Below are 16,309 nucleotides of genomic sequence, written 5' to 3'. Positions count from 1 at the left end.
TATCTGAATAAATGAGTTTAAGAGATTTGTTGCTTTAATCAAAGTGAGGAGAGGGGAGTAATATGATGATAGATAGTTGGGGAGTAAAATGCTTGGATCGATGTCACAAGATTAATTGTGAGAGGTCGATTAGGGAATAAAAGATCATGGTTAAATATGTAAATGAGATGATTGTGTATAAAATACTTGGAGTGAGGTCACGAGATTAAGTACTAGAAATACGATTGGAAAACAAAAGATAATTGTAGTTAATATGTAAATGAGATTTATTGGTTTAACCGAAGTGAGAGAAGTGAGTAATATGATGAAATAGTTGGGGTGTAAAATGCTCGAAATGAAGTGACGAGATTAATTGTGAGGTCGATTGGGGAATAAGAGATAATGATTGTTAAATATTTGTTAATAAAATGATTGAGTACAAAATGTGCAGAGTGAGATCATGAGAATAGGTAGGGACGGATTCAGGATTTTGAATTGTGGTGGGCTTGAAAAAAATTTAGAGTGGACTTAAAATATTAACAAGAAAATTTTGAAAAAAACAAGTATATTAAAGTAAAGTTTTACCATTTTTTTAATAATTAGATAAAAAAAAATGAATTATATTAAAAAAATTTAAGAAATTATGGGTAATATCATAATTTTACCATAAAGAAATTTTATTTTTTTTCTGAGTGAGTCGAACCCCTACATAGCTTCGTCCATGTGTGTATGCTTCATTGATATGAACTTATATTTAAATTTGAATATTTATACCATAAAAATTGTTTTGAATTTAGGGCCTAAATGAAACGAATAAAACTTGTGAACTGATATAAAAAATCGATATAATAATCTTCAATAAAAAAAAGCAAGAAAAGATAGAGCACATCATTTTCTTAAATCAGTTGCTTTTTATTTATTTAGAAAGAGTCACATGGAAAATAATTTATTAATCAATCAATCGTTATGTATTTAATTTTATTTAAAATATCAAATTAATGTTATATTATTTATAATATTAAAATTAGTTTGTTATAGTTTTTTTTAATACTTCTCTTTGAACATTTAAAAAAATATATTTTCATAATAATAAGAAAAAACTAATATATATACCTCAAATCTCAATAAATTGGATTTTGTTGGTAACATCTACATAATCAAATTAAATTCAATTTAAAAGATAAATAAAGTACATTAAAAGATTTGATAAAAATAATGTTATGTTGTCCCTAACTTAATATCATAAGTTATTTTGGGTTCAAGATCAAATAAACCATTACAACTTATGAAATAAAAAAAAGTTATAAATCTTAGTTAAAATTCACACTAAAATCGCTGTAAAATTAATAACAAAATCAAATCACAAGTATTAACAACCTAACATCCAAAATATCGCACACAAAAAATGCAAGATAGAATGCAAGAACATATTAGTTCAGAACAAAATGAACTGACAAATTCTTGATCCACATAAGACATGAGTTGATGTTCTATAATATTACTTGCAACAAACTACCAGAGTTGTATTACATTCTTCTTGTGGCTGATCTTTCACATCAATGACTGATTCTTCAATCACAAATGCTTCTTTCCGTTCTTCTTATAAACTTTCATCATCTTGTTCTTCTTCTATAAAGGAACATATATTCTCGATAATCTCTTCTTCACTTCAGTTTTTTTACCAACGCGATCAGAAGCTCTTTAACTTTATCAATAAGCAATAATCTATCTTTATTTTTTGTTTCTCCACAGCTGTCTTTGGGGAAAATCCAATCGGAATGTTCTTCCCCTCCCCATGTCCTAATTTAAGCACATTGGACTTGTGTTTCTTCCCTCTGAGGTGTTCCTTGAGATTTTCCTTGCAAGTAGCACCAACTTTGCATAGTGAACAATAATTCAACTCAGTCTTATATGTCATCTTCTCTGATGAAGTGACTGGTGTATCGGCTTTACGCTTCGAGCCGGAGAGATTCATTGTGGGCTTGTCCTAAAAATGGAAATAAGAACCCTAGTTACTTACTATGCAAAAAATAACAAAAACAAATGGATAGATAAAAGAATGACGAGACTTCCAAGTTCAAAATAACCCTTGAGATTTAAAAGATTTTCCCAAATTTCTTCATTTGGAAAGGGATACAAGAAAATTGAACATCTTGCTTTCATCTAGTATGAAAACATTATAGTTTATCAAGACATCAACATAAGAACATGAGTTCTACAATGACCCTAATTCAAAATTATGTATATGGAATTGGATAATTTCCAAATGTGATACCATCTGGATTCAATTCAAGAAATCAAAGAGAAAAAAGTGTTGTCAAATGAGGTCATTATCAAGTTGACATATGGGTATATTTGCACAAATATTTTGGACGCATTCTATATGAATCTAAATCAAAATCTCATACAAAAATTGCAATGAATTTCTGAATCTATGTTAAACTTCTTTATGTTTTTCTAGATGGAAACCAAGAAAGGTATTTGAATCTATCTTTCTTTATGTAATTTCACTAGGATTCAAACATATAGCTTGCTTTCAAATTGAAGCCCATTCAATGATTCCAAATTTCAATGAATGATAACTGTACAAAATTTATAATGCTTTCAAATCTCAATATGATTAAAGTATGTTTAAAGGAGACAGTGAAAAAAGAGAAAGGGAGCCATATACTGACCATTGACTGAGCTTTCTCCTCACAAGCCTTTAAAGGAAGAATTTTGACAGTTGAAACCCTAGGCTCTGAACTATGCTGAAATTGTCTTTTGAGAATTTCCTTCAGTTAGTAGATTTGAAGGTTTGGATTCTATGCAATTTTTGAATTTTTGAATATGCAATTTCTGAATTTCTGAATATGCAATTTCAGAATTTCCTGCAGTATATGACTTCTTTTCTTTTTTTTCACTGTCTCCTTTAAGTATATTGAGATTTGGAAACATTATAAATTTGGTACAGTTATCATTCATTGAAATTTGGAATCATTGAATGGGCTTCAATTTGAAAGCAAGCTATATGTTTGAATCCTAGTAAAATTACATAAAGAAAGATAGATTCAGATACCTTTCTTTCTTGGTTTCCATCTTGGGAAACATAAAGAAGTTTAACATAGATTCAGAAATTCATTGCAATTTTTGTATGAGATTTTGATTTATATTCATATTGAATGTGTCCAAAATATCTGTGCAAATATACCCATATGTCAACTTGATAATGACCTCATTTGACAACACTTTTTTCTCTCTAATTTCTTGAATTGGATCCAGATGGTATCACATTTGGAAATTATCCAATTCCATATACATAATTTGGAATTAGGGTCATTGTAGAACTCATGTGCTTATGTTCATGTCTTGATAAACCATAATGTTTTCATATGGAAAATCATTTCGAGACTTGTAGATATTATCTACTGGATGAAAGCAAGATGTTCAATTTTCTTGTATCCCTTTCCAAATGAAGAAATTTGGGAAAATCTTTTAAATCTCGAGGGTTATTTTGAACTTGGAAGTCTCATCATTCTTTTATCTATCCATTTGTTTTTGTTACTTTTTTGCATAATAAGTAACTAGGGTTCTTATTTCCATTTTAGGACAAGCCCACAGTGAATCTATTCGGCTCGAAGCGTAAAACCAATACACCAATCACTTAATTAGAGAAGATGACTGAGTTGAATTATTGTTCACTATGCAAAGTTGGTGCTACTTGCAAGGAAAATCTCAAGGAACACCTCAAAGGGAAGAAACACAAGTCCATTGTGCTTAAATTAGGACATGGGGAGGGAAGAACTTTCAGATTAGATTTTTCCCAAAAACAGGTGGAGAAACAAGAAATAAAGATAGATTATTGCTTATCTGATAAAGTTAAAGATTTGACTTCTTATCACGTTGGTAAAAAACTGAAGTGAAGAAGGGATTATCGAGAATATATGTTCCTTTACAGAAGAAGAACAAGATATGAAAGTTTATAAGAAGAACGAAAAGAAACATTTGTGATTGAAGAATCAGCCATTGATGTGAAAGATCAGCCACAAGAAGAATGGAATACAACTCTGGTAGGTTGCATTTTGTATTTTGTATCAGTTGTTGTTGCAAGTAATATTATAGAACATCAACTCCTGTCTTATGTAGATCAAGAACTTGTCAGTTCATTTTGTTCTGAACTAATATGTTCTTGCATTCTATCTTGCCCTTTTCGTGTGCTATATTTTGGATGTTAGGTTGTTGATACTTGTGATTTGATTTTGTTATTAATTTACAGCGGTTTTAGTGTGAATTTTAACTAAGATTTATAACTTTTTCTATTTTATAAGTTGTAATGGTTTATTTGATCTTGAACCCAAAATAACTTATGATATGAAGTTATGGACATAAGATTAATTTACCAAATCTTTTAATGTACTATATTTATCTTTTAAATTGAATTTAATTTGATTATCTAGATGTTACAAACAAAATCCAATTTATTAAGATTTGAGTTATATATATTAGTTTTTTCTTATTGTTATGAAAATATTTTTTTTAAACTGGAATTTGATGACAACGAGTTGGCTTGAAACGCCGGAGTGTCGTTGGCAGTGAAAAGACTTGAAACGTCGGAGTTTCACTGGAATTTGATGACAACGAGTTGGCTTGAAACGCAGGAGTGTCGCTGAATGTTGATGACATTCTTTCAATTTGTCTGATTCTAATCCATTATTCACTTAGTTAGAGGAGTGGCTCTTGGCTCTTGGCTCAGCTCTTGAAGTGAAAAGTGATAATATAAAATGCAATTTGAAATGACGTCCCACTTGTTTAACATTGTGGAAATAAAATAAAGAAAAATAAAATTTAAGAAATATAAAATAATATAATCATTTGAGTTCTCCTGCAATGGCTATTTCCACCATTGGAGGAGACAGCGGAAGTTGTGAACAGGTTCCTTCAAGATGGAAAAATCTGCTCTAATACCATGTAAAAAAATAATGAAAAGAGAGAAATTTTATTTCTTGTTTATTGGTTGTTGTCTTACATAGGATGTCCAATGCTCAAATAGTAAAAAATACATTTGTAGAAAAAGAAATGATTTAAACGATAAAATAATATAATTGATTTGATAACAAATCTTTAATCAATTAGTCTAATTGATTAATTTGTTAATGACTTTCTATTCTCGGTCAGTTAGCAAATCAATAATCTAATTAATTGATTTTCTACTGACTTTCCATATTTGAGGATAATTCTCCAGTGTCTCCTCAAAAAAAATGCACTGAGATTTGTGATTAGAGAAATATGAGATTATAGAATTATTTGAGTTCTCCTCCAATGGTTATTTCCACCATTGGAGGAGGCAGGAAAATTGTGAGTCGATTTCTTCAAAATGGAAAAACTCGCTTTGATACCATGTAGAAAAAATGAGGAAAATGGAGAAATTTTATTGCTAGTTTTTTTTGTCTTACATAGGAAGTCCAATGCTTAAATAGTCACTACAACAAAACATACTTTCAGCGACCCTTATATGTCAACTCATATTAAGCGTGGGTAAAAATTAAAAGAAAAAACTTTTGCCAACCTTTATATCTATACCACCACCTTTATTTTTTTTATATACCAACTTTGTAACTTTTTAAAACCTTATAATTTAAATATTCTAAATTTTAATAATTTTTATGTTTTATTTTTAAACTTTGTAAATATTTTATTTTAATTTTTTAATTTTTTTAAAATTAAATTTGACTTAAATTTTTTTTAACATTAAAATTTAATTAATATTTTTTATATAACATAATTTTTAAACCTTTTATAGTAATATATGTCTTTTATTTAATTATTATTTAAATTTAATTAAATTAAAAGTTAAATATGAGAGAGTTCATTAGTTTCTGAAGTGTTAAATTAAATTAAAAGTTAATATGACATTTATCCCACATCGGAGAAAAAGAAGAAGTTTTTGGTATATAAAATATGAGAGAGTTCATTAGTTTCTGAAGTGTTTTTAAGATTATAATGTGCTGGAATATGGGTTCACCCTAAGGGTTTAGGGTTATGTTCAACAGGTACTTGAGAGATGAAGGACAAATGTGATAATAGTAGAGATAAAAAAATAACATCTAAAATGAAAATAGAAAAAAAAATAGTTTAAAAATAAAATAGACTTTTAGCGACGTTTTTTTAATTTTGCCAACGTTGTTAAAACTTTCGCCTTTCGGCAACGCTTGTACCGACGCTTGCGCCCACCCTGCTTCTGGCGACGCAAGAATAAGTGTGGGTAATGTTTTTGGCAACGCTTGTACCGACGCTTGCGCCCACCCTGCTTCTGGCGACGCAAGAATAAGTGTGGGTAATGTTTTTGGCGACGCTTTTAAAGGTTGGCAGAAATCTTTTTAAGCGTCGCCGAAAGTCATTTTTGTTGTAGTGAGTGAAAAATACATTTGCAGAAAAGGAAATGATTTAAACGATAAAATCATATAATTGATTTGATAGCAAATCTTCAATCAATTAGTCTAATTAATTGATTTATTAATGACTTTCCATTCTCGGTCAGTTAGCAAATCAATAGTCTTTCCATATTTGAGAATAATTCTACACTATCTTTTCTTTAAACATTTTAAAATCTTATATAAAATTTTACGTAAGTGGGGTTTTTTTTTTTTTTTGTTGAACATCAGTATGGACGACTTCATTTTCATTATTTTGATTTTTTATTGAAGAAGTATAATTTATTTTTATTTTGATTGTACACAAGCATCCTAATATCATGGAGAAAATATAAGTGTAAGCAAAAAACTTACTCCAAACGTCATTAGCAACAGGCTTCCCAAGGCTGCTCAGTTATGTTTCTAGTTCATAACAGTTTTGCTAATAAGGGACTGAAGGCCAGGGATTCTAGACTAGGGATTCTAAACTTGATGACTTGCTCCAGATGCTGAACAAAGGAGAAAAAAAATGTATTCTCAAAATTAGTTACAATCAAAATTTACATAAATCCCCATAAACTATACATATTTCTAAAGTATGTTTCCATTAGGGCTTACCTTGGAAAGAATCTTCCCTAGATGCTCATAACCCATCCTATGAGCCAGGTGTTTGTATTCTGGTGTAGTTGCAAAATAGTCGCGTTCCCTACGTCTGGCAGCTATCATGTCAGTGTTTTTGTTGATGTCAGCTTGGGAGCGGTTAACAACACCGACCCATGGAAACTTTAGCTTATAAGTTTTTCCTTCCAATATCTGAAAATAGAGTTTAAAAAATGTACCATCTCATGTTTTCATCCAATAACTAATACTAGAAGATTTAATAAGAGAAAGACAGCATAGACTCATTGTTGATGCTTATAAAAGAAAGAGTAATATAAAAGGAAACTGTCAATATTTACAGATATAGCATGTTATAAGCCATGCATCATAAACATTCAAGAAGTTGCCAATTCATCATTCTGTGTATAAGCTCACCAAAAGGAACATACCTCAACTGCATCAGTACCCTTGTCCATAAGATCGATCTTAGTTAAAACTCCAAGTGTCCTTTCTCCTGAAGTATAACCACCAAAGAAAATAGTACCAGAACATTAGCATACCGCTTCCTATCATTTTTAGACGTTAATATTAGCTGCAAAGAATATGTTCAAACTCAAAGAAGAACAATATATGAGAACGATTAAATGTTAAAATTAAAAGCGTTTATTTTTATTTGGTATAAGTTTTTTTTTATCATGATCCAAATTATAATGTGATTTTGTATGCTTTATTTCATATACAAATTATCTTTTAGATCATGATCCAAATTCTAATGAATTTTTCCTTAATTTAGTATAGAGATTTTTTTATCATGATTCAGATTTTTTTTTTCAAATTATTGTGATTTTTTTGCAAACATAACAAATGTATTTTTTTCCTGATGATGATTATTATGAAAAAGTTAAAACAAATTATGGCACCAAAATTTATCCTAAACGAATTTAATATTATGCCCTGCTTAGTGGAATCAACTGAGTAGTGATTAGTTATTAGTGGAACCAGCTAAAGTAATTTCTATATTAGTGGTTGTTATCCCTTCTTTATTTTCTTTCTATAAATATTCATGTAATTTCATTCATTAAAACACACAAAACAGAGGTCATTAATCCCTCTCCCTAAATTCCCACAAATTGCACTTGAAAAGTTGATTTACCACTGTTCTATATAAGGGAAATTTCCACATTGCAGAAGATATTTATTACCTATTCACATGCCAATCGAGCAGTATGATAATTATCTAGAACCAAAAGGCACAGGAAGTAAAATCCGACAATATATTACCTGTGGGATCAACGTCAAGAGAAATTTTAATTGCATCTGACGTCGCAAGATCTTGATTAGCAGGAGAAATAGCTAATATTACGGAATTGGGCTGATTGTAAGTTGTTAAGAACATTAGAATATGTCACCTCATAGACACTTATACTAATAAAAACATTGGAATAATATCAAAATGCAATTACCTTCTCAATAAAAGATCTAACCATATTCTCAATATCAGCAACAATACTGTCCGGTTGACCATCTAAAACCAGCAAAACATAAGGAAATAAAACAGTGCAATGTTGCTGGAGGGGAAATTATAATGTAAAAATTTTAACTTACCAACAGCTACTTTTGTAAGCCCCGGAAGATCAATAAGTGTCAAATTCACAACTGTCAAATCCAAATAAATAGTCATGAGATAATATAGTGTCAAACATGGATATCAAGCCTATCTGGAAGCAAAATTGGACATGTACGTAAAAATTTATGTCAAATCATACTTTTAATGGTAGTAGCACTTGCAATATCAATGACAGCAACAATTTTCTAAGGGACACATTAGTAATTACTACATAGCCACAATATATTTTCAGTGTTTTCTGGGAAATAACAACTAACAAAGAAACTCATACTTCCACTGTAACTATTTTTTTTAAATGGTCCGGGTGTGAAGACTCGAACACATAGTCTTGAGGACACAAGTTTCTGCGATCTACCATTGAGCTTATGAGTCTCCACTCCACTTTGTAACTAATTATAACTTCCTACAATATATCTCACAATATTTCACTGCCTACACTAATACTATATGTACAGGATGAAAAGTATGTAAATAAGGATGAAAAGAATCATGAGATGTCTTACCATTGGAAGAGTGGATAGCTAAGATAAATTGGGACAGTTGAAATCTGCTTTGAGCGACCAGTTTCTCTATCAGTCTCATCAGCTATCTCCTTCCTCACAGCAGCTGCACAATTCACAATTGATGATGAACTACTATGGTATAAGATGGAAAAACAATTACAAAATGGAGAATGAAGATGCAGCAATATGATAACCAGACAAATGAAGACATGTATGGAACAAAATGATTGTAAATGAGTGGTCAATGAACATAAGATAAAAATACTTTTGTCTAATAATGAGTGACTTCAATTAGAAGTATAAGCATACTTGCCACCTCTTGTTCCCTTTGGTTATTAAATTTGGTAACTGGCTAACAATCTTTGTATGGATTGACCAATACAGTCTAACAGAAAACATACCAAAATCAGTGAATCTCTTTCTTGGAAGATGCATAAACTCTGCATATTCTCTTCCTTCATCAATCTTTCCTCTCTGATTCGATCCTTTTCTATTTCCCTCTGAATTGCTGCGCTTGAATCGACAGGGTTTGGGAAGTACCCGCTGAAGAAAACGGATGATTGTATAATGGGGATTGCTCATTCAAGCGTTGAAGATTGAAATCCATAGTAAAGAAAGATTCTTTACATGCAGTTACATGGAGGACGGACCCATCATTTAAGGATAGCGTGGGCTTGAAAATAAAATTAGGTGGACTTAAAAAAAATAACGAAAAAATTCTAAATTAAATGAGTGGATAAAAGTAAAATTTACCATTTTTTTTTAATAACTATATAAATAAATAATAAATTATATTAATTTTTTTAAAAAAAATTAAAGGTATCATCAAATTTGAAACGTAAAAGAAAATAAAATAAAAAATAAAAATATTTTTTTTATTTGTTCATAGACATGAACACATACATATCTACCATGATTAAACAAATAATAATAATTATTATTTTAGGGATCCATGGTTAATGCTTCTAACTTATTATTGTTGTTTTTAGTCGGGTATAAGTTTTAGAATCTTGTGTAGAATATTTTTAGTATTGAATGATTTTTTGAGAGATCTAAATTGAAAAACGTAGGAGATCTTCGTTGCCAATAAATGAATTATAATTTTGATAATTATTTGATAGATAAAGTCTTTCAAAACAAATTTGGAATTGATATTATTATTATTATTATTATTATTATTATTATTATTATTATTATTATTATTATTATTATTATTATTAAAATATTTGAACTATAATATCATAGAGTTAATTATTTTAAACAAATAATTATATATTGTAAAATATTATTTAAAGATAAAATAAATAAACACAATATGAGAGATAAAAATACCTATAAATTATAAAAACACTTAAATAATTCTATCACACAAAAATTCTAAAAAATAACTATCATCTAAATAATCATAATCAAATAAACTTTAACAAAAAAAAATATCAATAATAATAATAATAATTTAATATCATAGAGCTTGTTTGATAATAGGTTTTTTTTGAAATTTTTATCTAAATTTAATATTTTTTCATATTTTACTTCATATATTTCATTATTACTTTGTTCATAAAATAATAAAGTACATTTCATTTAATATATATGCTCTACATGTAATATATTTAAAGGGTAGAATAATCAATCAATTTTTAAGAAACTAACTTTTTTACAATTAAATTATATAATTATTTTATCAAACCCAATTAAAAATAAATAAATAAATCAAACAAGTCCTCTCTTTCTATCTCATCTCACTCAAATATTGATTATTTTTCTCTCTGTCCCTCAAACTTTAATTATTCTATGTCGGAATTCAGTGATTTCTCTTCTTAAGATCTTGGCTAGAATCTGGTTTCGGCTTAAGCCCACCTCAGCCCATAAGTCCATCCAGGATCGATATATCAAGCATGAGCACATTATGACCTTGTTCTGCATGTGTTTTAAAATATTTCAAACAAAATCAATTTCTTAATAATTACTTTTAAACAATTATATCACTTATTTCATTAATCAAAATATTAAAATAATTTTAATTTTAATTTTTTATTTTTTATTTATATATTAATACTTTTTAAGTTTTTTTTACCAAAATTAATGATCACATCTTCAAAATTATCAATAATCATGATTTTTTTCTCACTTTAAATTTTTAAAAGTATATATATATTTAATAAATTAATTAATATATACACAATTTATAATAATATAAGTTTTGTATTAATAATAAATAATATTAATTTAAATGATTTATATATATATATATATATATTAAAAATTATAAATTATTTAAACAATAAATAAAAGTCACAAAACGTGATAATATGAAGGAAAACAAATACAAACACATTATCAAATATGTTATCGAGCTCGTGGGTACTCGAGAAGAACAATTATATCTCTAACCAACTCCACCGATTTTTTAAAATAAAATCTCATAAAGGGTCAAAATCATCGCAAATATATATCGGACGACAACTACCATTAAAAATTTAATATTTTTTCTTCAACTAGAGTGTACTAGTTTCACAAAAGAATATATATTAGTCATACAACAAAATTTATTAAATGGTGAACGAGTTCTTATGTAATTGTTGAAAAGTTTGAATTAATACGTCTTGTAGGACAAAAATACATATTTAGTAACAATATAAATTATTTTTTTGGACTATCCAACGGTAAGAATCTGATGAATTTTAATTGATCGTAGTCATTATATTCGTATCATTTATAATGTTATTATTACGACATTTTCTGACATTTGTTCTTCGTATCATTTATAATGTTATTATTACATCGTTTTCTGACATTTGTTCTAAAAGTTGGTTGATAAATGGATTGTCCCCCTCCAAAATTTATCAACTCCATAAAATGTATTGGGTAACATTTTGTATTATTATTATTTTCATGTCTTTAATTTTTTTATTGGTTGTATTTAAACTATTCAAATAAGTATATAAAAATATAAAAATCATCAAATTAATATACTGGAGTCACTATTAAAAAAAAAATCAATTTAACCTATAACTATTTCTCATAATCGTACCAAAATATTGGGTGGCTCACACTAACCTGATTGCAACTTCTTCTTTTTTTTTCTCTTACACGCAATGCAGCTTTCTCTCAACATTATTAATTTTTAAATATATATATCACTTAATAAATTTTAAAAAGTTATCAACAAATAATAATAAAATAATAGAAAAAATAAAAATTCAAGTGAAAGTCAAATATTATGAATTATCATTTTATAATATATAAACTATTTTATAATATATATAATTTAGAATATATTAAATATTAACAAGCTGTCTTTATCTTTATGGATAATTAATGTATATGAACAGTTTAATAAGACGTACAACTTGAATCAAACTAACCTTTAGTAAAAATAATTGAGTAAAACAAAATACAGAGAATAATAATCATGCATATATATGTACGGTAAAGACCCAATGTTTTGTTTCTTTTTTTTTTTGTTGGCTAGCATAGCACATGGTTTTCAATTATGCAGTACTCCCGGTTTTCTATTTCTTTTATTTAAATTTTTTTATTCAGATTCATTAGTTTGCAATATTAATGTATTAATATATCTATAATGTATAAAATCTGGGTCACAAATAAGTTCAGTCCAAGATTATTTGAGCTCGAACCTTAAATATTTATTAGCTCGACTCGAACTCGAGTTAGAACAAGATTATAAGTTCGAGCTTGACTTGAACTCGAGTTCGAACGAAATTATAAGCTCGAGCTCGACTCGACTATTACCTACAAATTCGGCTTAACTCAAAAACTTTAACAAAAGTTAAATTTTCAAGCTCGAATTTAAATCAATTTTTTTTAAATGAAATATCAAACTTACCTGCATATTCAACCTTTAAAATATGATATTTTAAAATGAAAATATAAAAACATAATAATTATTCAAAATTTAAAAACATTACATAAAAAGTTTTTTCCTTTGTCTTCGATTTTTCTTAAAACAAAAATTATTAGAGTTATTTAAAAACAATAACAATTAAAGAGAATACTATATTGGTGAATAAATGAGAGATAATATGAAGAAATTAAAGAATCTATTGTAAACGAGTGAGAAAAATAGTGTAAGTTAGAGATAATATAAAAAAATCATTTGTGAATGAGTGAGAGAAATGATGTAAGTAAGAAATAATATGAAGAAATGAAAACTTTTATAAATAAATGAGAGAAATAGTGAAGAGAAAGACTAATGTCAAATATGATAATATTTTATGGAATATTAACTTTTAGGCAATAAAATATAATAATGTGGACTGTAGTCCTAACATACATATATTTTGAAGAGGGAGAATACAAAAATATTTATTTTAAGTTTTAGTATTTATCAGGCTCAAAAAAGCTTGATAAGTCATCGAACAAATAATATATGAGTTTGAGCTTAACTCGAATATTAAACGAGTCGGTTTAAGCTCGACTCGAACTCGGTCAAAGTCAAGCTCAAGTTGTGCTTTAATCGAGCGGCTCGCGAACAACTCACGAGGGACTTACTCATTTGCAGCCCTACATCTCACTCTTAGGCCTTCTTCAATTTGAGTTTTTTTAATAACCCAAACTAATCAAATATCATTTCATTTCTCATTTCAACCACCGTATCACTCAATTGGTTTATCAAAATATTAAAATACCTTATATTTTAAGTTATAATTTTTTATTTTATTTATATATTAATACCTTTTAAATATTTTTATAAAAAAAATCATTATCTTCTACGTTTAATAGAAATTAATTTAAAATAGTTAGACTGCTACGTTTATTCTTTAAATCATTTTTTTAAATCAATTTTAAATTTTGAATACATCATTATTGATTATTCAAAACTTAAGAAGATTTCCAAATTTATATTTATGAAGATTTCCAAATTTATATTTATGAGACTAGAGAAGATCTTAGACAAATTAGAATGAAAGAACATAATTCAATTAAATATAATTAATTAAATTTCTCAAGAGAATTTTATTTTAAAATATCTTATCAAAGACTTGAAGAAGAAGAAAAGAGGAGATGAGGAAGAGGCTTCATTTATATCTATTAAAAACTTTAAAATGATAAATTTTGTTTTTGTTTGAAGAAATCAGCCATTAATTATTCATTCTTTATGTGTAAACTTGGATCCTATAAATAACTTTCATCCATAAAGATAATTTATAAAACTTTATTAGTTTTGTTTTAATTGATTACAAATGTAAAATGTGATGATTCCTAAAATTATACAAAAGATTTTTTTTATATAATATATTGTAATATATTAAAAATTACATATTATTATAAAAATAAATTTATTTTTATAAAATATAAAGATTAATTAATTATAGTCTAATGGTTCAAGATACAAACTTTAAATATTATTTAGGTTATGAGTCAAATCTTACCAAAATAATATGTGCCTGTATATATGTTAATTGAATTTATTAATATTAGAGACAAATGACACAAATATATCAACAACTACGCTAAACAAAGAAAAATAAATCACAAAAATAAAAAAAATACAACTCTCTCATGAAACAATTAAATGGGGCTATTTGAACAAACTAATATCCATATTATATAAATTAACAATAAATATTTTAAATGTAGCTTTGAAAAAACAAATCAAATATCAGCCCCCAATTATTTTTATATTACCATTGATTTTTATTACATTTATAAAAAGTGAAATCACCTCTAATATTCATGAGTCAAGTTTAATAAAAAAATGTTTTAATATTTTAAAATTTATAAAATTTTTCCTAATTTTAAGTGTTCAGAGATCTTTTGATGTGGTTTTTTTTCCTTATAGATGTTAAAATAAATCAAAATATAATTTGTAAATGAAGTAATGGTTAGTTTGATTCAGTTTATTTTTTTTATCTTATTCATTAAAATTTAATATAAGTTTGATAGTATTCATTTTAGTTTGATATATTTATTGTTTAAAGATGTTCAAGTACGTTATTCATTTTTTATTTATGTTATTGTAGCAATTTATTAATTATGTTAAGACAAAATTTGATCAAACTGACCCTAATTAAATAATAATAATCACATAATTAAAGACAAAAGAAAGTAAATAATAATCCTATTGCAAAAAGTAAAGATTCTCTCCTACATTGCTTTTTTCCCTAATGAAATCTTATGTTGCCAAATTAACATATTTTCATGTTAATCTTTCGAGAAGGTAATATGGTAAATAAATATTTTTTTTTATTTATTTACCTCTCCTGGTAAGAAAGAAACATAGGAACATGTTAATTAAAGATTACATAATTTTTTTTATTCTGTATTCTAAATTCGTATTTATTTTTATTTTTATTATTTTATAAACAAATTTTACATTTATTTAAAATTATTACTAATTATTATTTTTTAAATAAGTCAAGTTATTTAAATAATTGTTATATAAACAATACCATCTTTTTAATGCATTTATTTTTTACTTAAAATGATATTTATACTAACTTTAGTTGAAACAAATATATAATACATAAAAATTAGGTATTGTCATTTAAATAATTTATTACAAAATTTAATTATTTGATAAAATGAAACTATTCAGATTTAAATCAGGTTTATAGAAAATAATAATTATATAAATATATATTTAAATATATATATATAATAAATTTTAATGTTTTGTTTAATAATTTAATTAATGTAATTATAAGGAACATGTAAAAAGACAAGAGGTTATTTAAAGATTATTAAAATAACACAAACTTAATAATAATAATAATAATAATAATAATAATAATAATAAATTACTTATATTTTATGTTTGAGATTAAATGTTAGAATATATAATTATTTTCTTAAAATGATCAGAAACATGATTTAAACCCATCGGAACTGAACAATGAGTACCTCCCCTTAGATTAGTAGTGTTAAAACATTTTTTTTTCTTTTTTTTAATTATAGGTAAAATATATGAATATAATTCCAGGTAGGGATAAGAACGGGAGCAGTTCCTAGCGGTGAATGTATTTACCCATCTCCCTTCTATTTTTAATTCGAGGATTCTTTTTATTGCCATTCCCGTCCGATTCGTTTTATACCATATTCTTTATAAAATTATTATATAACAAATTTATATAAACTTATTTTTTAATATAATATATTAAAAATTTATATTATTATAAAGAAATAAACTTAAACTCTTATAAAATATAATGAACAAATAAATATATTACTAATTTTATATATTAAAT

General features: G+C 26.4%; 1 pseudogene; it reads right to left on the bottom strand.

The window, feature by feature from the left end:
• Positions 1 to 1,669: 1,669 nt before the first annotated feature.
• Positions 1,670 to 9,680, bottom strand: LOC124911561 (annotated as a pseudogene).
• Positions 9,681 to 16,309: the final 6,629 nt, after the last annotated feature.

This window comes from Impatiens glandulifera, chromosome 1 (genome assembly GCF_907164915.1).
Source record: "Impatiens glandulifera chromosome 1, dImpGla2.1, whole genome shotgun sequence".
In the NCBI taxonomy this organism is placed as follows: Eukaryota; Viridiplantae; Streptophyta; class Magnoliopsida; order Ericales; family Balsaminaceae; genus Impatiens; species Impatiens glandulifera.
This window is presented reverse-complemented; position numbering and strand designations above follow the sequence as displayed.